This window comes from Aythya marila (genome assembly GCF_965140915.1).
Source record: "Aythya marila genome assembly, chromosome: 25".
Classification (NCBI taxonomy): Eukaryota; Metazoa; Chordata; class Aves; order Anseriformes; family Anatidae; genus Aythya; species Aythya marila.
Window position 1 is genome coordinate 2,732,684 of NC_139066.1, and position 20,959 is coordinate 2,753,642.

The 20,959-nt window shown below is 51.3% G+C and overlaps 1 pseudogene across 1 annotated transcript in view; it reads left to right on the forward strand.

Annotated features, from left to right (window-relative positions):
• The window catches only part of LOC309887358 (olfactory receptor 14C36-like), a 57,377-nt pseudogene extending 37,298 nt beyond the window's left edge, over window positions 1-20,079 (forward strand). The window contains exons 2-5 of the transcript in view: window positions 9,695-9,759; window positions 18,158-18,277; window positions 19,765-19,850; window positions 20,044-20,079. The product of the transcript in view is annotated as an olfactory receptor 14C36-like (transcript). The remainder of the gene's footprint in view (window positions 1-9,694; window positions 9,760-18,157; window positions 18,278-19,764; window positions 19,851-20,043) is intronic.
• The last annotated feature ends 880 nt before the right edge of the window (window positions 20,080-20,959 follow it).

Here is a 20,959-nt window from a genome sequence, read left to right on the forward strand (position 1 = left end):
AAGAGGGGTGCATAGTGCTACACCCTGCAAGGGGCTGGCAGCAGGTGCACCAGAATCAGGAAGGGGAAATGTCTTTTTTACCCCCCAGAATGGTGACACTGAAGGTTATGTCTGCCATTGTCCCCTTCCCAGCAGCGTACCTGGACTCTCCTTATTTTCTCAAGGAAAATGGAACCATAACTTGCTGCCTGGCTTTCTGCTGCCAGGTCATTGATCCAGGCTGCCTGGGGCAGGTGAATGAACCATGGCTGGAACAAACACCCCAAGCCCCAGGTGGGTGCAGAAGGGATGCCCAGAAACCGCTCTAGCTTCACACAGAGATTCATCCAGCCCAGAGGTGGACCCAAGAGATGTGGGACACCACCCCAGAAGCTCAAGCTGGAGGCTTCCAGGTGATTGCACAGAACAGAGACCCCTTAACATCCAAGTTTTAGGCAGGAGGGCATCTGTTAGCCCCAGAAGCACAGTCCAGGCCCCCAATGCTCTCCCCCTCCCCAGAACATGTGTCCCCCAGACCACTGCCCCCCGCTGTCAGTTCAAGTCCCACTGCTCCCGCCCCATTGCTTCTGACCCTTCTTCCACTCATCCTATGTGAAAAACAGCCCTCAAGCAGCACCCCCTCCATGCCTCAGTTTGCCCTGTTAAGATCATTGTCTCCAGCACATCCCTGCTGCATGCAAGGACCCACGTCCCCCCCTTGTCCCTACAGTATCTCGAGGAGGGGCTGAAGCCCTTTCTCCCCCATCCCTTTGGGAAGTGGAAGGGGGCTCCCACCTCCCTCTGATTCACCAGCCGGTTTGCAAGGCGCTGCCAACTGCAGCAGGGACGGGAGGGGAAGCTTCCCCTTCCCCTGACCCTGTGCCAGAACAAAATCTGTGAATGCATCAATCCCCCTGCAAACTGCAGCCCAAATCCCGCTGCATGCAGGCACAGGTGCCCGCAGCCTCTGCATGAGAGCCCGCAGCGCCAGCAGCAAAATGCCGGCTTTTGCGGGCAGAGAGAGGAGAGGTCCGGGTCCTGGGGGGAGGAACGGGGGGGATGCGGGACCTTTCCGCTGCCGAAGATGCTGAGGGAGAGGAGAAAGGGAAAGAAAGAAAAAAAAAAATAGTTGGAAGGCGCCAGGGAGGTGGAGGAAGGAAAAGGGGAGGAGGAAGAGGAGGAGGTGGGAAGGGGGGAGTGGGAGGCTGATGGGGAGGGATGTAGCCCATCGGCAGGCGAGCTGCAGGGTGGGCAGCCGGAGGGGCGGCTTCCAGGGAGGTTATAAAGGCAGGAGAGGGTCTCTGAGCGAAGCGGGGGGAGTGAAGGCACCTACCCACCTCCGTGCGGCCCCGGTACGAAGCCCCGAGGATTTTGCAGCCCCGACGGCAGAAGGAGCCCAGCAGAAGCGGGGAGTGCTGCCGGCCATGCCCCGGGGAGCTGGGCGCAGAGAGAGTTAAGGATGGTGCCCAGCCTGCGTCCTGCCCTCCTCCTCCTCCTCTTCCTCCTACAGGTAAGGTGCTCGCCAGCCCTCTGCTCCCCCGGGGACCCTCCTGCCTCCCTCCCCTCGGCACCCTGCCCCGCTCGGTGTCTCCGCGACGACTTTTCCCTTTCTTTTCAGGAAGGGAAAAGTCAAAGGAGACACAAAGAGCCCCCGGGAAGGCTCCTCCACCTGAGCATGGGGTCTTGGCAAGAGCTCACAGCGCCCAAAAACTAGCGGGGAGGGGGCTAGAGCCAGGGACTCACCACCAGGTCCCCTCGAGAGCAGCCCGGCTTTCCCAGCAGCTCCCCACCTCACACCTCCCAGTGAAACCAGCTGCCACCAGTAGCCCTTAGCTGCCCCCTCCCAGCAGCCTACTCTGGGGGGTGTGATGGATGGGGACAGCACAAATGTAAAGCTGAATTATTCCCCCGCCTTTGACTGATTTCCTAAAGAAACCTCTCCTTTTTCTTCCCCCACCCGCAAAGCTCAAGACTTTCCTCTCTGAATTGCTCACGGTGGAACTGGAGCCACTGCTAATTTTGCAGCTCTGCACAAAATGCAAATGCTTTGTCAGAAGCAATATTTTTCCTCCCTGAGGGCTCATCAAGAAAGCAAATGCTCCCAGCCCAAAGCATGTTCAGATCCCAGACCCCAGGGAATGAGGCGAGGAAGATGTTTCCTGAGCATTATTGTAACAGACCTAGGTGGGCAGTTAAACAAAATGACCAAGTTTTTGATTAAATCTCTGTGTTGAGAGTGTTAAAAAATAAATAAATTTGCCTGGCTCTCTGCAAAATGCTGTCTCAGTGGCCCAGTTGTGACTGCAGAATTAAAAGGACGGAAAACACAGAGGGTCAGCCCTCACCGTTAGCACCTTTGTGGTTCGTACATGCAGGCTGGTTTCTTACCACCCAAATTTAGCTACATCTTTGGATAAAAAGTTCTCACCTGGGTGAGAAGAGCTGATGAGCACCCAGTGACTGCCCTGCCAAGTTGGTGCTGCCTTTTAAAGCTTCTTTGACTTTTAACTGCACAGCCCCGTCCTGTTTTATAAGAGCTTTGGTTTTTTGTTTTGTTTTGTTTCTGGGGGGGAGGGAGGGTTGTATTCACTAGCTCAGGTTTTGCTCGGCTCCAATGTAAGCAATGAAGGTGAGATAGAGCAGGAGCTCTTTCCCCTACCCAGGTGCCCCTTGGCTGGTACGTAGGGACACCGTGGGCAAAGCCACCACTCTGCTGCAATAGGGTTGGGATCCAGGATAAGGACAGCCAAGAGAGAATGACAGATCCCTGTAGCTACCGTGGGAGCAAAAAGTAGTCAGAAAAACAGTGCAAAGGTACTGAGACACAGCTCCCATGCTCTGCTAGACCCCACCAGGTTTGGGGGCTTCCTTAGCTGCTTCCACCTGTTCCCCAAGGGTGGTCTTCCTGTGAGGATGGGGGCTGAGTCCTCAAAACCCTTCAAGAGTTTGAGATAGAAACTACCCAGCGCTGGGGCTGGGGCCAGAAAGAGGGTCACAAAAAGCAGCCCAGGCAAAGAGGAGTTTCCCCCAGCCAGCCCTGAGCAGAGTACCCAAGCTGCAAAACACTCCTTCACAACCCACCCATCTATTTTTGTCTTAAAAATATGTACAGTGAGTATTTAGATCCTTTTCTAGCATTATCCTACACTCTCAAAGAATGCAATGCCCTGGCTCCATGATTTTCCCAGTGGTGTTGGGACTGTCCCCAGAGTCTGGCGGCGCAACCCAAGCTGTGGGCAAGGCCAAGCCTCTTTTGGGGACAGCATTAGCTAAAAGAAACAGGAAAACTTCAGCCTCGAGCAAGCCCATCCCTGCAGCCTGCAAGCACAGAGACCTGCAGCAGCTTGGCTCCAACAGAGCCAAGGGACAGGTCTCTCCTGCTTGGGCAGGCTTTGCATCCTGCAGATCCTTGGGCTGGCACAGCTAAGGTGTTCCCTGTGCATCAGCTCTAGTTCAGCATTGGTTTGGCCACCTTGCCATGCAGAGCAGACATCCCTTGAGAGGGTCAGACAGACAGACAAGGAGGCAGGCAGCTAACTCTGGGATATTGCTCTCTGGCATCCTGCACATCATTTAAACAAACTAAACACGTGGTTGAAAAGAACAAGTTCGCATGCAGTGATGTCAGGAACTGATGACATTTTGAGGGCTGATAATACTGTAGAAATGTCTTACAGAGCCAAGGTCTGACAGTGGGGGATGGTTTCCCTTCTTTCTTGATCCACTCCAGCAGCAATAAGCCCCAAAACCAGCTCCCCACCCCTTTGCTGCTTTGTAGGACACGGAGACACAGACACTGGGGATCTCCTCCAGTCTTTGCATTCCTTAAAAGCTGGAGTAGATGCAGTGTGTATGAGCTCACCCCCGTGATTTCACATCTTCAATGAAAAAGTGAATGGAAATGGCACAGCTTGTTCCCAGAATAGCTGCTCTCTCGCCATAGGATGAATATATAGAAATGCAATCAGAATAGCCTGCACAGAAGGCTCGATCCTGCCCTGAAATACAGCCCTGCTCTCCAGAAATCCCACACAGAGCTGGCTCAGAAGTTAGTTGGGAGCAACCAGTTCAAGCTGAGGTCCGAGGCTGCAGCACTTGGAGAGGTTACATCTGTGTTTTTAACAGTTGGGGTTGGAGAAGGATATCCAGACCCAAAGCCAAGCACAAATCTTTAGTGGATGTCCCCAAGTAAACAACCCAAAATGCCTTTCTCCCGTGCTTGAGAGTAGTTGCTCAGGAGCGGTTGGCTCTTTCTGAAGATGGGAGAACATGCCCAGAGGCCCATCTGTTGTATTTTTTTTTTCCTCAACTGTATTTTTCCTAGCAATACCCTGGGTTGTCAATGAGTCACCCACGGAGAAGAAATTGCCTCCATTCAGACAGCAGTGGGCAAAGGGTGTTGGCCTTTTGCAGACAACAGTCCCCATTCCACCCTGAAATCCTGCACAGCTCAGCCTGAAAACGCAATGGCAAATGCAGCTGATGCTTTGCTGTGCTCAGGGTTTCCCCAGAGGCGAACGCAGATAAACTGAAGGAAAATTATAGGTGAATTGAATGGCAGATGTTCAGCCCAGGGCATGACCCTCAAAAGATGATGGGTGAGGGAGAGTCACGGGGCAGGTAAGATCTGGGTTGTGGGAGGCAGCTGGGGACAACAAATCTCCACCCCCCGAAGTGAAAATATCTGAATGCACAAAGGTCCCATAATTAAAGTCTGCAGAGGACCCATAATTAAATCCTGCAGAAGAATTTAATACAAACGCCTCAGAGAAGCAGTCCTGTGGATGTGCCCATCACTCCACGTCTTCTCTAGCAGCCTTTGCTCTGGCCAACCCAGAAGCCATAGGAGCTGCTTTGATTTACAGCGTCTCCTTCCCCAACTTGCTTGTGTCTTTAGCTTTCAGCACCCAAATTACATTATTCTTTTTTCACCTGTCCCCAAAAATCTGTGTCCCTTTTGATAGATAAATGAAGTCAGAATTATTTATGTGCAGCGAGAGACTGGAGTGTAATCCAGGAAAACCTTTAATTGCCCATAAATCAGGTTTTACAGGCACTCATTTAGCCCTGATTGATATTCTTTTGTTAGGTTCCGCATCCAGCATGCTCAGAGAGAGACTCCAAACAGAATAAATGTTCACACCAAAGCCTCTGTCAGAGGCTGGCCCTCTAACATGGCTAAATTCATATGTTCCCAGATTTTAATGCCAGATGGAAGCATTATCGCAGTCTGCTCCCTGTCTCCTCCCCCCCCCCCCCCCCCCACCTCGGGTAACATTAGCTATAGTACATCCCTCCAGGTTCTTGCTTTGAGCCTTGATCTGCTGCTTTGCCTCGATGCTCGCAGGGCTCTCGTTGTGGATTTGCACAAAAGCAAGAGAAGGAACAGCAGTTCAAAAAGCAGGGGCTCGAAGAAACCGTAAATCGGGGTATGGCAAAGCAAGTGACTGTCAAGGCATGGGGTCATACAGGGGGTTTTCATGGGCCAGGAGCTCCCTGGGGTTATCATTTGTGGCTTAGGACTTTTCCAAGGGATGAAAGCCCTTAAGGTGAGGTGGTAAGAAGCTGAAGTCAAGTAGCTGAGGACAAAGGTGTGAAAACAGGGGACAGGGCAGGCTGGAGGCACGGTGGCCTCCTCCACGTGCAGACGAAGGGCAGCTCTTTGGGTGAAGCTTTGCAAAGGCCACCTCCAGCTTGCAGCTGTGGTGTCGGCGAGTTGGGCTGCCCTGTGCCCTCCCTGCACACCTGCTGGTGTTGTTCTGCAATCCGAGCTTGGCGTCCAGCTCCTGCCATGCTCACTGCATTCAGCACCCCCAGTCTGGTGCCTTTTCCTGCAGGCTCATGTCCAAGAGCAGGATCGGTCCTCAAGGCAGGTCCAGGACAGAGACTGCTCAGCCCTTCCCCAGCCTGTATGTCCTGAGTGTCCCAGGAGGGACTTTCTTCCACGCTTACTTTTGAGCAAGTGTGGAATGGTGTTACAGGGTGCCAGCAAGCCCAGCTGGGCTGGAGGGATGGACCAAGAGGTGTGAAAGGTCCCTGCAGAAAGGACACAGTAGGGTGGCTGGTGTTGCACCCATGTTGTGGAGAGAAACCATGGGCATGTGTCCTTGGGTGAAGGAGCCAGCAGGGCAGAGCTGCTGGAAACCAGGTTTTAAGTGCCTCTGACCAGGAGCAGAGGCCATAAAAAGTGTCTCCAGAGATAGATCCTTCTAGCCCAGGTCCTGTCCCTGCATGGTACACGCAGGAGGACGTGAAACCCCCTTCCAGATGCCTTCATCCTGAGGGATTTGCTGCAGCGACTGAACCACTGGGGCTGCTTTCTGCTGCTCACAAAAGACCCCCCCACAACCCACCTGGAGGGGGTCTCAGATGCTGTCAGCATCCATCAGTCCCACTGACCACTCTGACTCTGAGCAAAGCCACTTGCTCACGTCTTGCTAATCACTCTGCTCTCCAATTACAGCCCTGTTGGCCACGGAAAATCCAAGCCCCATCTTGGCTTGCTAATTAGGCCACGAGCCATCTCTCTCGCTGCTTGGAGCTGTCAGCCCTTCCTGCCATGCAGATCCGATCTTGTTTGAGGCAATGAGATCTCAAGGGGGGGAGGACAAGCCTGTCTCTGGGTAACATGGGATGGGAGGGTGCCGTTTGACTCAGATGTTAATTCATTAATTAATATCTGTGGATTGCTTTGGAGAGAGAAAACACTGCAGGGGAACATTAATTCCTAATTGTTGTTAATTGAATTTTGCTGCTAGGTCAGTGGCAGGTCAGAGAGACAGATGCTCTGTGCACACACATGTGCGTGTGTGTGCGTGCGAGTTTGCTGCTCACACCCAGATCAGCAGTGAGATCCTGAGCATCCTTGTGCTGATGAACTGGAACAGCTCCAAAAAAAAAAAAATCAAGCAGCTCAGGGCATGGCTGGTGGGATGATGGGTACATCCCACCCTATGTGGTGCAGCAAAGCCTGAGTAAGATGCCCTGTGTGCCTCTGTTTCCCTTCTGGCTCAAGCTTGATGGGGGTGGGACACTGACCACAGCTGGTGCTTGCTGTGTACAGCATACAGCAAATGCTGGAGCAGTAGCATGTTGCGGTGTCCCAGTCATGCTCTGCAAGCTCCAGTCTTAATCAAGTGTCCTCAGCATCTGCCGAGATGCCTCCACATGTGAAATGGAGACGTTAGCAGAGCCTGGGAGGGAGATGGGTGGCTGCTGAGACAACAGCGGTGGAGCCATGGGTGGCTCCAGATGGAGGAGAAGCTGCTGCCAGCACGGGGCCATGCAGCTCCTGGCAGAGCATCATCCTTGTGGGAGAATGCCCTGGCTGAGCAGGACCTCTGTGCAAAGTGGTTGCTTCTGCAAAAGCAGACTGCTTGTTTTAGCCTGCACAGCTGAACGCTCAGCTGAAGCTCTCTGGGATTTTGGCAGCCTGGGAGAGGTCACAGAGGCTTTCCTCGCTGCAGAGCATGGTTTTCAGCAGCCTGTGTCAAAACAGGACAGGGAGGGCAGAGGGAAAGAGACGCTGGAGCATGCACGGCTCCATCTCAGCCAGGCTGGGACCTGCTGGGTGCCATGTGGCAGCTTACAGCAGGGATGCTTTGGCAGGCAGAGCTGTGCAAGGACAGAGCTTTGACCTATTCCTTCTGCAAAGCCTGCGGAGGGGTTAAAGCAACCTGCGGGGGACAAAACACACAAGAGAGCCTGGCCATGAGGCTAAGGGGCAGAATGCTTTTGGTTCATGCAAATCCACCTGGAGTCACTACCTTATCCTCTCCAGCTTCACAGCTGACGGGAGCAGGTAAAAAGGCTCTGGTGTGAGCTTTGGCCACATTGCCATGAGACAACATTCAGAGTTTGGTTTAAAAACAAAAACTGATTGTTTCATTTTATTTTGGGGATTATTTTTTTTTTTTTTTGATTTTGCAGTTTTAGCTCACTTACAAAGCCTGCCCAGACCCTGCACTCCCTCTCTCCATCCTCACCCCCTCCAGCAGTAGCTCAGTCCATGCTGAAGCCCGGTGCCAAGACCTCTCCCTGTGTCTGCAAGGAGAACAGGCACTGCCAGGCTGGAGTAGGCTGTGATTAGCACAAAAACGTCCAATTAACACTTGCAGACCTGTTCAGGTAGGCAAACCATCCCAAGCGCTTTGGGGAAGAAACCTTTAACCGCAGCTGCCTGTGCAAAGAGCCACCAGATCTAGCTGACACTGAGCAGAGGGGATCCGGCCCCATCGCACCCTGGTTTTGTCACCTCTGGAATTCGAGCACTCTCATCTCTGGGCTATGCTTCATTCCCACTGATCCCAGAGCATCACTGAATGTGCTCAGATCCCCTTACAGTGCTTGGGGCAGGGATCTGCTGCCGGATCCCCTCTGCCATCTGGAGCAGTCATAACAAGGAAGCTATTCTCAGCTCCGCTTGTGTGTCTGCCTGACATCTCTCTTGCTGTCAAAACCAGCTTCCTAAGGCAGTAAATAGTTGTTTGGAAAAAGAGCAAGTGGGTGCTGAAGCTTGTCTCCCCGTCTGAATAAATTCCGCTAATGCTTTGGTAGGGTGCAGGAGATCTCTGGGTGTGCCAGCAAGAGGAGCCAGTGTTTGTATGGCTCAAGGGTATGGGAAGGACTGTGTCCTTCATGTGCAGGGTGGTTTTGTAGGTAAACGGCACTCGGGAAGGGAGATCAGGCATGGAGGAAGAAGGCTCTGGGTTCAGCCTCGTCCACTGTTGGTGTCCATCCCCTGAGCAGAGGGATCAGCCCGGGTCACCCCTCTCAGGTGGAGCAGGAAGCAGGCAGCTGTGCCTTGCCCTTGCAATCCCTTTCCTCAACTTCAGTTTCCCCAAGCTCCTGCAAAAGCCAAAGGACCAGCAACCTGCAGTCCATGTGGCTGTCTCCAGGTCATCCACCGTGCCTGCCACTGCATCCAGCCACTGCTGGCAGAGTCTCTAGGGTGTTCCTGCCACACAAGACCAAAGGGCTCATTGCAATTGGTACTGGAAACCATCATTCAGGAGCAGCTTTTTCAAAACAGCTCCCCAGGCAGATGGAGTAAATGGTTTTCACTTCCAGAGGAGCTGCAGAGCTGCTCGGGAGCAGTTCTGGAGAAGCTCTTGCTGATGGGATAGTTTCTGGTCAATGCTTGCCAATACAGCAGGAATGGCAGTGCTTGTAGACAAGCCTTTCTGCTAAAAGAAAACTTCATCCAGACCTGATTGACTGGATCAGGTCTCCTTAAGGATGCATATTAGCATCTTCCCACTGACAGCTTACAAGGCTGTGATTTTAATAAGGTATTGCAAATCTGAGCACAGTGTCAGGCTCATCATGTTTCCCCTGCCTGCTCTCAGGATGCAAAGATGCTAAAACTAAAAATGTTGGTTAAAATGCTAAATAGCAGAAGCTCTGAGGCCTGGCGGGGGCTGTGCAGGGCTGCAGCGTGAGTCGCTGGGGAGGATGTTTGGGGCAGAAGATGAATAATGGGTGGGAAACAGAGCAGAGAACAATAGTCCCCCAGCCCCAGGCTGGGAAACCAGTCCCACAGACTGGTGCACATCCACCGTGCAGATTTTGGGGTGACATCCATCAAGACATAGGCAAGCTCAGATCTGACCAACTTGCTGCCACATCCAAGAAGGCACGGGGGAGCTGCATATTGTGTGTATAACCCTGCTACCATCTGATTTCTCCCCACACAGGCATTTCTCCTCTGGGATAGCCCAGTGGCAGCCTCCATCCAAGAGCAGTACTGCGAGAGCCTACCGCCCGCCACCAACCACACAGGTGAGTGTCCTGCATCCCCAGCCTGCCCTTGCCTTGCTCAGAGCACCTGGGGCAGAGGTAGTTGGAGGAGGGGGTGAGGGGGGGGTCTCTGGGCTCATCCAGCTCCTTTTCAGGGGGTGGGGATGTGCTGAGGCTGCATTGCAGCCCTGTGGTGAATGCTGCATCAGCACCTTTCCAGGGTGTCAGTTGAGGCAGGTGGAAGATGCAGAGCTCAGGAGAGCTAAAAATAGAGAAAGTAAATGTGCGTGGGGCTGAGTTGGGGGGGGAGGTAGGCAAAGAGACACCTGCCCTGTGCCTGCTCCAATGCTGCCCCTTCTCTGCATGTCCAAGGACACCAGGAGCCAAAGTGGTCCTTGGTACCAACTGGGGACCTTTGTCCCCTACGTCCACACCTCACTGGGTTACTGACAGATTTAGGGAGAGGAACAGTGGCTGAGGGAGAGGAGAGGAGCTCCCAGGGACCAGGAGAGAAGCCCTCCCTGGCTCAGGGTTGCTACAGAGTTCATTTTCCCACAGTTGAAAGAAGACAAAGCGTGCACCAAGCAATTGCCCTGCTTGCCCCAGTCCCTGCTCAGCAGAGCATCCCTTGCTGTTAGGGTGACAAAAGTCTGATGAGTGGCACCCTGCCACACCGCTCCCATTAGCAGCAGATTAAAAAGTTGTTTTTAAGCAATTCCAGCTTAACATCAGCTGATTCCGTGCCTGGCCCATTGGCAGAGCCCAAGGCATGGTGCTGAGGAGAATCCCCAGCCTGAGACATGGAGGTAGAAAGCTGAGGGTAAAGAAAGGCTGGAGGTGGAAATGGAAATGCCTTCGTGTCTCTGTCCTGGGTGCTGTGCAGGTGGGAAGCCCGGTCATAACTCAGGGACTTTGCTCCCTGAAGGTTTCATTACTCTGCTCAGCAAGGAGTGTGTCCTTGGCCACATTAAGCTGTGATAAATTTTGTATTTTTCTTCTTGTTACTCTCCCCCCTGGTACAACCTGTGTCTGACTCTGATCCATGGCATCGTGGGGTGCAGCAGCCAAGCACCTCCAAATCTTCCCATGATGCAGGATCTGGCCCATGGCACAAGCTAGGGTGGCAGCACCCCCGAGCCTCCTCATGCCCACCTCACGGCCCTCATCATCTGCTGCTGTCACCACCTGAGCCTGGGGCAGAGAGCAGGGAGTGGGGAGCATTTTCAAGCAGCGCGTGCTGCTTTTTGCAAGCACTGGGTTTTGTTCAGTTGGGATTTGCCAGTGCAAAGCCATGCAGGAGTGAGTGCGTCTCAGCCCCCGTCACTCTGGGATGAAGAACACAACAAGCCAGGCTGCAGATTTGCAAAATCTCCACTATCTGACCTGTCATGCCTGGGTAACTCGATCGATTTGGGATGGGAATGGTGCACACGAGAGTTGCTCCCAGCTCGGGGAGGGGGCTTTGAGCAGGAGCTGACACTAATTGGCTTACGTCTGTTGTTTGGTAAGTGGAGCTCAGCGTCAGCCTTCATCCTTGGGGCCCATTTAAAGCCCTGCCTGATTTAGGCAGCAATTCTGAGGGGGAGATATTTACAAAACTGGCAACTTTGTTTCGAGGCTATTTAACATGGAGACTTGTTAGGATGATGCTAATGAGAATTGCAGCAAGGCCGCAAGACTTAATTTGTTAATGTCTGCGTAACCCTCAGGAAATGGCACGTGCTAACAACACAAGCCCACGGATCCTCAGGCACGTGGAGCGGTGGGGCATCAGCTGGATGCAGAGAGGGGCCATGCCACGGCGTTGCTCCTCCAAAAAAAAAAAGCCCAGCCTGGTCTCTGCCCCCTTCTCCCATTGCCAGTCTCTTCATTACTTAATTTCACACTTTTTAATGAGGATGCACAGCTGTGCAGTGCTATTGCTGGGTGCTGGCACTCTCCAAAGCATGCGCATCGAGCTGAAAAGGTCTCTGCTCCCAGCGGGGTGGTGCAGACAGGTCCGGGTGATGCTCACCAGCTTCATGTCCATCATGCTCTAAGCACCCTGTCCACAGCACAGGGTGGTGTCCCTTGGCATTCAGCCTCATCCAGAGCCCTGCACAGATGTGGTGGCTCAACCTGACTGAAAATACCTCTTGGTGGGCCTGAATCTGGCTGGTTGGCAGCTGTGCACGTAGGTTAGCTGCTCCGTCACTGAGGCTGCTTTTCTGTTTACTCCTCCAGGCAGAAATTATATCAGGCTGGACCTGAGATCAACAAGGTGTATTAGAAAAAAACAAGTCAGCTCACACCTCCAAATGTCTGGAAGCCAAAAAATTCCCAGGTTAGGCTTAATTAATCAGAAAGAAATAATGAGGATCAACATCCCTTGTCCAGGGTGGAAAGGTGCTGATCCCAAGGGCTTCATTCCTCCAGATCACTGCAAACAGCAAACTGTCTTCCTGAAGATTTTGACTCCCCAAGGCCTGTGCACAGCTGTTTCTCCCTTTGCCCTGCCACAAAATGGCTCACAGAGGGACGAGGTCATTTCACCCGTGGGGATGAAGCATCCCGCTGTGGTCACAGGACAGTTTCCCACCAGGGTCTTTTCCGGGGAAAGGAATTAAGAACCCGAGCAGATGGGAAAGCCTCTTCCTAATTAATAGATAAGGCTTTTCCAAAGCAGCCCAGCAGAAAGCACTCGAGCAGAGCGGGTGCTCCCAGGGTTATTTTGCTTTTCATAACATTCAAGCTTGCATCAGCCCAAGGAGCTGGCACCCAATTGCTAATAGCTCTGGCTGCTCCCGGCTGCATGATTTACCACTTTAAGCCGTTAAATTGTTATCACAATAAATTGTTATCACAATAAATTGTTATCCTCAATCTCATGTGTGTGCCCAGGAGTGAGCATGGAGCACAGCTGATTTCTTCCCAGGAAAGAAGTGCTTTGGGCCAGTGCATGTTCAACTAAAGCAAAGGAAAATGACACCAAAGGCAGAAATGAATAAAAATGTTTGTTTGTTTTTTTTTTAAATGAGCCTTTTTCAAGGGCAGAAAGAAGCATTTAAATAAAGCAAATTGAGCTGGTCCAGATGCAGCAAAAACTGGTGGCTGAGGGGCATGGGAGAGCAGCAAGCAATGCGAGCATTTCCTTCACATGTGCTTTTCTGGACAGGTCTGGAGACATGTTTTGCAGCAGGTGACATTTTGACCAGGAGCCTTCCCACCCGCTCCAGCCCCACACCACTGACACCACGACAGCCGTCCCTGCCCGAGCCGCGGCTCTTTCATTCACTCTCTGACTCCTCCAGGGAAGAGACTGGAATTTAAATTCATAAAGGTCAAATTAACAACATCACTGCCTCTCTTCCCTTCAGCCTCGTTGGCATCTCTCCCACTGATGCAGAAATACTAATAAAAGGGCTAAAGAGGCAGCAGGGAGTCCTGGCAGGGGCTTAGCACCAAGGGATTGCAGTGATAGGCTCGGGAGCTGAAAATTTTGAACTCACCTACATGAAAAAAATCAGGGTGTTTAAAGTGTATGCTGGTATTGATAAAGCCATTCTGCTCCATCATCTGGGAAACAGGGATGTCAATAGAAACTTGCTTTTATTCATAGGTTTTGTTGTAGTGGAAGAGGGAAGACAGTGATGATTTGAGGTTTTCTGGTAGGAAGCAGCACACTGGCACGTCTCAGCGGCAGCTACACCAGTTAAACTGCACTTTGGACTGAATGCAGTAAAATCCTTGCCAGCTGCTCCATTCCATTTTAGCCAAATCAGAGAGGAAACCTCTATCAGCAAGGGATTGCAATTCTTTGCTCACCCACCAGCAAAGCCCAGGCGAGACCAGGGAATAAACCACTGGCTGCTGCCCTTGGCTATGACACAACCCCAATCACACCATGGGGCGGATCAAAACAAGATCTGCCCCAAACCAACCCACTACATTGCATATTCTGTACAAATATATGACCACAATCCACCACATTATATACACAATACATATATATGATTCACATAAGCTTGATGTGGGTCAGTCTCAGCTGACAGCATCGCACAGATGCATCCTATCGATGGCAGAAGCTAGGCGTGGTGCCTCCTGTTTATCCTTCTCCAGAACAGCAGCAAAGACCTCAGGGGGCAACCAACAATGGTGAATAGCAACAAGCTGAAAATTCATTATGAAGACACTTCGCTATCATAACGCTTAATTAGCCTGTGTAATTATTTTTCTTTGAGGATCATGAAACTTGAATGCTTGGGAAGATTGCTGGAGATTTTTCTAAGGTCTGGGCTCTTACAGAAATAAATAGAAACATCCAACACTGACTAAAGCAGTGCTGGATGTAGGGTGTGAGCAACAATTGGGGTATTTTGAGACAACCACAGTGTTCCCAGACATGCTGGGTATCCATCCTCAACTCAGAGGGAAAGCAAATAGCTCCAGAACCCCAATTTCAGCCCCATATTGATGTAAATTGCCCCTCGGTGCCTCCAAGTGTTCCTCACAAACATTCAGCACCTACCCCTCCTGAGCACATCAGAGCCTTTAAATAAGAGCATCCCCACCAAAGCCTTTATGTAGGGGTAATAAGATATAGAGTGGCTCCTTCTGCTCTACCAGCACGGTAGAGCTGTCTGGGGCATACATTTTTTTCACAGTGTGGGTCTGCCCTCCAGGTGCTGCCTGCAGTGAGTGTATTTTGGTTAGACATGGAGGTTAAGCCCTGATTATTAAATAAAGGCCCTCAGAAGTGATTGCCAAAGCAGAGGATGTCAGCCCGCTTGAGAAGTGGTCACTGAGGCCGTCAGGGTGGGCAGAGATGATTGTGGTTGAGTAAGATCTCCAGACGGGTAGAGATATGAGCTAACGCATCTCAGCTCTTACTCAGCCACCTGGGACACCTGAGATGAATAACTGTATCACTCTCAGCATGGAGTGAGTCTATGATTCAGTTTTCTGTTGTGTCTCCTTGCCCCTTTTGCTTTGTGCGGAGGCAGAGAGGCTTTTCCTCCAAGCAGCTGTAACTTGCTGGGAATGCAGAAACAAACTGTGACGCTGCGTGGCTGCAAAGCTTTGCTGGGGTGTGAGCTGGGGCTGTGTTTATTGACACTGCTGCATCAGCACAACTTTTGCTTTAGCCCTCTTCATGCCATTCTAGTAAGGGTTTGGTGGTGCAATCATGTCCCAGGCCTCCTGGTACCAGCTTGAGGGCACTGCAGCCACGCGTCTGGTGGTGCTGGCACAGGACAGGCTTGCTCTGTCCTCTTTAATTTTGTTCCAAATCTTCTGGTGGATCAGCTGGGGCCAGGGCACTTTGCCCTGCCAGGCTTTGTATGTCTGTGTGGCTTTAGCCTGGAGTCATCTCAGGAGTTTGAGTTGCGGAGGAAGGCTGGGGAAGGCTCTTTTACAGAAACAGAAGGGAATCTGCTGTAGTTATCCTGATGCAGTTATGTTACAGCTGTCTCAGGGTAAGTCCCTGGACAGGCATTTTTATTTTCAGGAGAAAGGAAATGCTTTGCTTTGTTCCAAAGCTGCAAAAGCCTGAGGGAAATAGGGTGAAAAGGGATTTGGATGACTTCCCCTGTGCCACGTTCCCTGTCTCAAAGCAGGACCTGATATGGATGCTGCATTTCTGTGTAGGAGGGAGCAAAGTCTGGGGGATTTGTGTGCACGTAGGAAAGTCCCTGACCTTTCTTGCTGCAAAGACCAAAACTGTGGCTGCACCGCCAACAGTACTGAGAAACCTGGAGCAGGTGTCTGCAGAACCTGGGAGAATAATCCCTCTGCAAATAGGATGGGCCACGAAGCAGATCTGAAAGCATTTAGCACTGATACATAGCATTTCCATGCTAAACAGAGCTCTAAATGCTGGGAGCTGCATGCCTCTGGGGAGCAGCCGGAGCAGACGGTCGTGATGGGCAAAGGGGACATCACAGCCCTCCTGGCACTCTTCTCTTTCACTGGTTTACTTTAACCCTTCCCCAACAAGAGACTTTCCTCCCTACATGCTGGACAACACAATATTTCTATGATTCAGAAAGTGGGTGAAACATTATAGCTATATTATTATATATTATATATAATTATAATACATATAATATAAACTAGATTCAAAACTGTCTGGATGGACCTGCAAATGCCATTTCCAGCAGCACTGGGGCAAAGCCTGCTCTGCATCAGGTGCGGTTCCAGGAGCTTTCCGCAGCCTCACACCACTGCAGCCCCAAGCCCAAATCCCACCCCATGCCGTAACCTTGATCTGTGGTACACAGAGGGGATAAGGTCCTCGTGATGCTGATCCACGTTCTGCTGGCTCTGTCCACCCCGCATCCCCACCGTGGTGGGATGTGAGACCCATCTGCTGTCTTTGTCACCTGGCAGGTGGTTGCAGTGCTCTGATGGGAGTGCCAAGCAGTATTAAATCAAGTGCTTTGGAGAAATATGGAGGTATTATAGCCAATCTTGAGCAGAACTATAACAGCACAATGCCTTTTTGCCTCATCACATCATTTCCACAAACTTATGGTTTTGGTTACTAATGGTATTGCAGTGGTTTTGCTTTACTAATTGGAAGAGTGCTGCTGCCAGCCTCTGGCTCTGCTGACTTTTAATTGCTGAGTCTTGCTGCTTATCCCCCATGAGCAGCCTGCATTTGTGCCCCAGCACAACCTCTGCGAGGCAAGAAGAGAAACTGAGGCAAGGGAGACTGGAATAAAATGGGGGTTGTGCTCAGCCCCCGGGAGGTCACAGGGAGACTTTTTGCCATTAGCATTGTGCAAACCCCATTTTCCCATACCGGGTTACTCCAAATGAGTATTTCCTACTACAGGTATACGGGTGGATTCCCAAGTGGCTAATGGGGAGGGGGAAGTGGGCACTCACACTTTAACTTTGTCCTTAGTAGAAGCAATCACCAGTTCTTTATCTGAATGAGTATTATAAAATTTTAAGCAGGGACTTCATTTCCTATGACCCCCCTATTTCTCTGTCAAGTTTGGGTCAGAACACCTAAGGAGCTCAACAGTTGCTAATAGATGCAGATGAGCACGGACATGCACCCTACATGCGTGATTAAATGCACCTTTTTTCCCAAGAAATACTGGCTTAGAACAGTTAACTTAAAGGTTGCTACAGCAACCATACACATTAGGAAAGCTAAAAGCAAAGGTCACTGTTAAAATTAATTTCTCCCTACAAGCTATGGAAGGCAGAAGATAATGTTCTGCACTCTCGGATGTTTCCCCAGATCACACACTTGGAAGTTTCTTTCTCTTGTAAAGAGATCTGAACCAAACCTTCCTTTTCTTCACACTGAGAATTTGCTCTAAGAGTGTCCCAAGAAACAACGGTATCAATTTTTCAGATAAGCAATGAAAAAAATACTACACTTCCCCACCCCAAGAACTTTCATCATGCTAATAAAGTAATGCTTCGCTTTTCTGTTCTGCTGGTTTTTTAGGCAGCTCTACCCATAAGATGTCTTGGAAAAGGCTTCCAAATAGCGACCTGCTCTGTGCCGAGTCCTAGTGGAGAGGAAACGCTTTGTTCTCACACCCGAGGAGCTGCAAATTGGAGGGAGTTTGCCTTTGGAAATGGCAATGTCTGGCTCTGTGCTGGCAGCACAAACATCTCCATTACCCAGGAGCGGTTTGCACTGAACTCTGCCCCTTCCTGGGCCTGCTGCCTATCATCCATCTGCTGCCTGCTAGGGATCGCATTGTATTGATATCACAGCCGTTGTGCCTCCTACCTCACTTTGAGATGTAGCTAGGACATATTTAGCTACAGTACATGTTGTTCTAAATATACACAAATTATACATAAAAAAGCCTGCAATCTGGCCTACCTAATGTCTACATTAACACACTTGTGTAGCTGGGAAAAGCACACAAGTCCTGCTTGAAATCTGAAATAGCAGCGGCAGACTTGGAGCTTTCTTCTTGGGAAAGGCAGGAATAGACCAGCAGGGATGGGCAGGAAGGAGATATTGGAGCCAGGAGATGTGAGAGGCTTGAAGGAGCTCTGAAGAGTGTCCCACCAGCACCAGGATGGAGTTATCACAGGGACAGTAAAAATATGGCTGTAGCAGGGCCAGATGCCTAAGTCATGGCTGAAGAAAGGAGAAGGGCTGGAGGATCGGAGCAGGGGACCTCAGGTGGAAATCTGAGTCAGAACAGCAGCCTTGTGCAGAACCAGGCTTAACTTGGATGCTTAGGCAGGACCCAGGCAATAGATACGGAAAAGATGGATCAGTCAGTCCCTGGGGAGCCTCAGCACAGACAGCATTTGGCGTCTGCCTTGAAGCTTCCCTCAGAGCTGAGCTTGCAGCAACCCATCAGCTCAACTGGGACCAAAGCCCCAGTTCCCTGGGCAAACCCTGAAACCTTCAATGGCCTGGAGATGGTCCTCAGTGGCCTGGAGACCTCCACTAACCTTCAACCCTTCTCCCCACCAGGGCCCCAGTGCAACGCCTCCGTAGACCTGATCGGCACATGCTGGCCCCGGAGCGCAGTGGGACAGGTGGTGGCTCGTCCTTGCCCCGAATATTTCTACGGTGTGCGGTACAACACCACAAGTAAGCTGGGCAGCACTGGTGGGGACAGGGTGGGTAAGGGATGGGGGGTAGAGACACGGAGACACAAGTGACAAAATGTCCCTGGGTGCAGAGGCTGTTGAGGTGATCTGTGGTATGTGTCAGCCAAAAAGGGAAGAATCCTTCATCTCAAATTTCGGAGAGCAAGATTGTATAAGGAGATGCTCCTGGGCATGCACTCATGAAGGAGAAGAGGGCTGATGTCCCCATCTTGGGGACAGGGAGTGAAGAGGAAGCCTGCCCTGCTATTGGAGGTGCAACACAGGTCTACAGCCCACAGCTGAGCAAGGACACGAGGACCTTGCAACTCATCTCCCAGCATGGATGACTGAGCTGTCACTGCCAACGACGTGCTGGGAACAGGGGATGAAGTGAAGGCACTTGGAAAGCCCCCAGAGCCATTTCTAGCAAGCAGATGAGTTTCTGTCCACCCAGATACTACTTCTGGTGAAAGAAACATCTTGCTTCATGCAGAAAACATCACATTTTCTGTCCCACACCCTTTCACCGCTGCAGAAGATCACACGCATACGGCTCCTGCTTGGCAACACTGTTCATGCAGCTGCAGGAGTCTCCTTGCATTAATCTGCACTTATGCCTGCCTAAGAGCCATCCCTGTCCCATCATATCGCCCTGATGAGGCTCGTGGTCTCTCCTTTTAATAGCAGAAGCCCAATATCGCCCTGGTGCTGATGTTAATTGGAGGCAGCTCTGGGGCCATCAGAGCTGTGCCTTCCCAATTAGCCTTGCCTCCTCTTGCCATCCTTGCTGGGAGGGGAAGAAAGCTCCTAACACAGGGAGGGGAGAGCAAACTTCATGCTGCCTCTGCAGCAGCACTCGCTGGACGGTCGGTGATTGCTGGAACAAACGGAGGAGTTGGTTTTGTGCTGCTCCTGCTGCATCTCAGTGGTGGAAGGCATCGGGGTATCCCAGCACTGAGGGACAGTGCTGGTGCAGACCCAAAGCCCTTGAGTGGGACTGAAATGTTCCCATTTTGTTGTAACTGCCTCTGATTTCCAGGTTGCATAGGGAGTAAAAAGAAGCTTTTCCAAAAGCAATTCTGTCCAGGTCTGGAAACACCAGGATGGGCTTTCAGATCTTAATGCACCATATTTTCAGACCACAAGTGCTTTGGAAGGCTTGGGGAATCATCCCAAGGGACAGATCTTCTTGAAAGCACTTCCCCAGGCCTTGCTACTTTCTAGGAGAAAAAAAAAAAAAAAGAAAAAAAAAACACCTCTTTGCTTTCCTCTCTGTAAAGCTTTATAGAGCAGTGGTAGCAGCTGGGGAGTTTGATCCTCTGGTCTCAACTGAGGCAGCATCTGAGCTGGCTTCAAAGGAAAAGACACCACAGGCTTGATAACAGAGACCCTACATTAGTGATGACAATCAGGTCACATCTATCACATTTTGGGGTTTGTGCCCATCTCCAGGTGCTGTTACCCCCCTCTGTGCACCCTCTCTTTCAGACAATGGCTACAGGGAGTGCCTCGCTAACGGGAGCTGGGCCGCACGGGTTAACTACTCCCAGTGCCAGGAGATCCTCAGTGAGGAGGTAGGAGCTTGGTGGTCCCTTATGCTCTGGACAGGAGGGTGAGGGATGGATGTTGGAATTTTGAAGGGCACCAGCACCCAGGTCAGGAATGGCCCAAGGGATTTGTGGAGCTGGCTGTACACCAGCAGCCAAGTGTACAAGTTTGCATGCAGCATATATGACCCTGTCCTTGGTGTGCATTTTCATTCCCTAGGGAAAATTTTACCATTCCTGGTTCCTTTCATGTTAAGCCAAGAGGGTTTGCAGTGTGGGGTGTCCTCGTCCTGGGCTGCTCGGTGCAGATTGGCATGTCCTCCAGCCCCATTTCCCTCCTCTGCTTCTCCAGCTCCTTCCCAGTACAAGAACACAGCACAAACCTCATCCCTCCCTGCTGGCAATGTAATAAAGGAGATATTTAGGAAACTGAGAGGGATGAAAAATGGGTACCATGAATTACAAGCCCCTGAGTAGGTCAAGGCACCCCTCAGAGCAGAGGAGAAGAGATACAGGCTGTTCATTTGCAGCTGATAAGCACCTCTGGTATTTGGGATGCTGATATCTCTTGCCAGGAATGGTTTTCTCACTCAGTTAATTGCTAATTCACAGGTTGGATGAGTGCCTAACAGCAGGAGCAATCAATTAATTTAATTATCACTCATGCCTTCCTGTGATCCCTTGCTCCCTTTGCCCACATTCAGCCCAGCCTCTCAGCTGCCCCAAGGGCTAAGGGGAATGAACTGAGACATCAGATGTCATGTTGCCGGAGAGCTCAGATGAATTACAGCAGGATTTCCCCAGATGATGGCTCAGGGATGCCCCAGTGCTGAGCAGGGCTGCTATAGGAGCAGCAATCCTGAGCTGCCCCAGTGTGGGTAGGATGTGAAATGCCTGAGCCCATTGCGTGGCCAGGTTTGTGCATTTCTGGTCCAAATTAGCCCCATCTGACCAACCCTGGTGCCTTCCAGCCTCTTCTCCTCCATCCTGTACTAGGTGGGCTCCAGTGGGCTTCTGAAAGGGGTCCCCACGTCTGCAGAGCAGCTCTGGGAGGTGACATGGTGGAGGAAGGAGGGTTGTGGGGTGCTGGGGTTTCTGCTGACCCCTTTCCTGTCTCCTTTCCCCCTCCCCAGAAG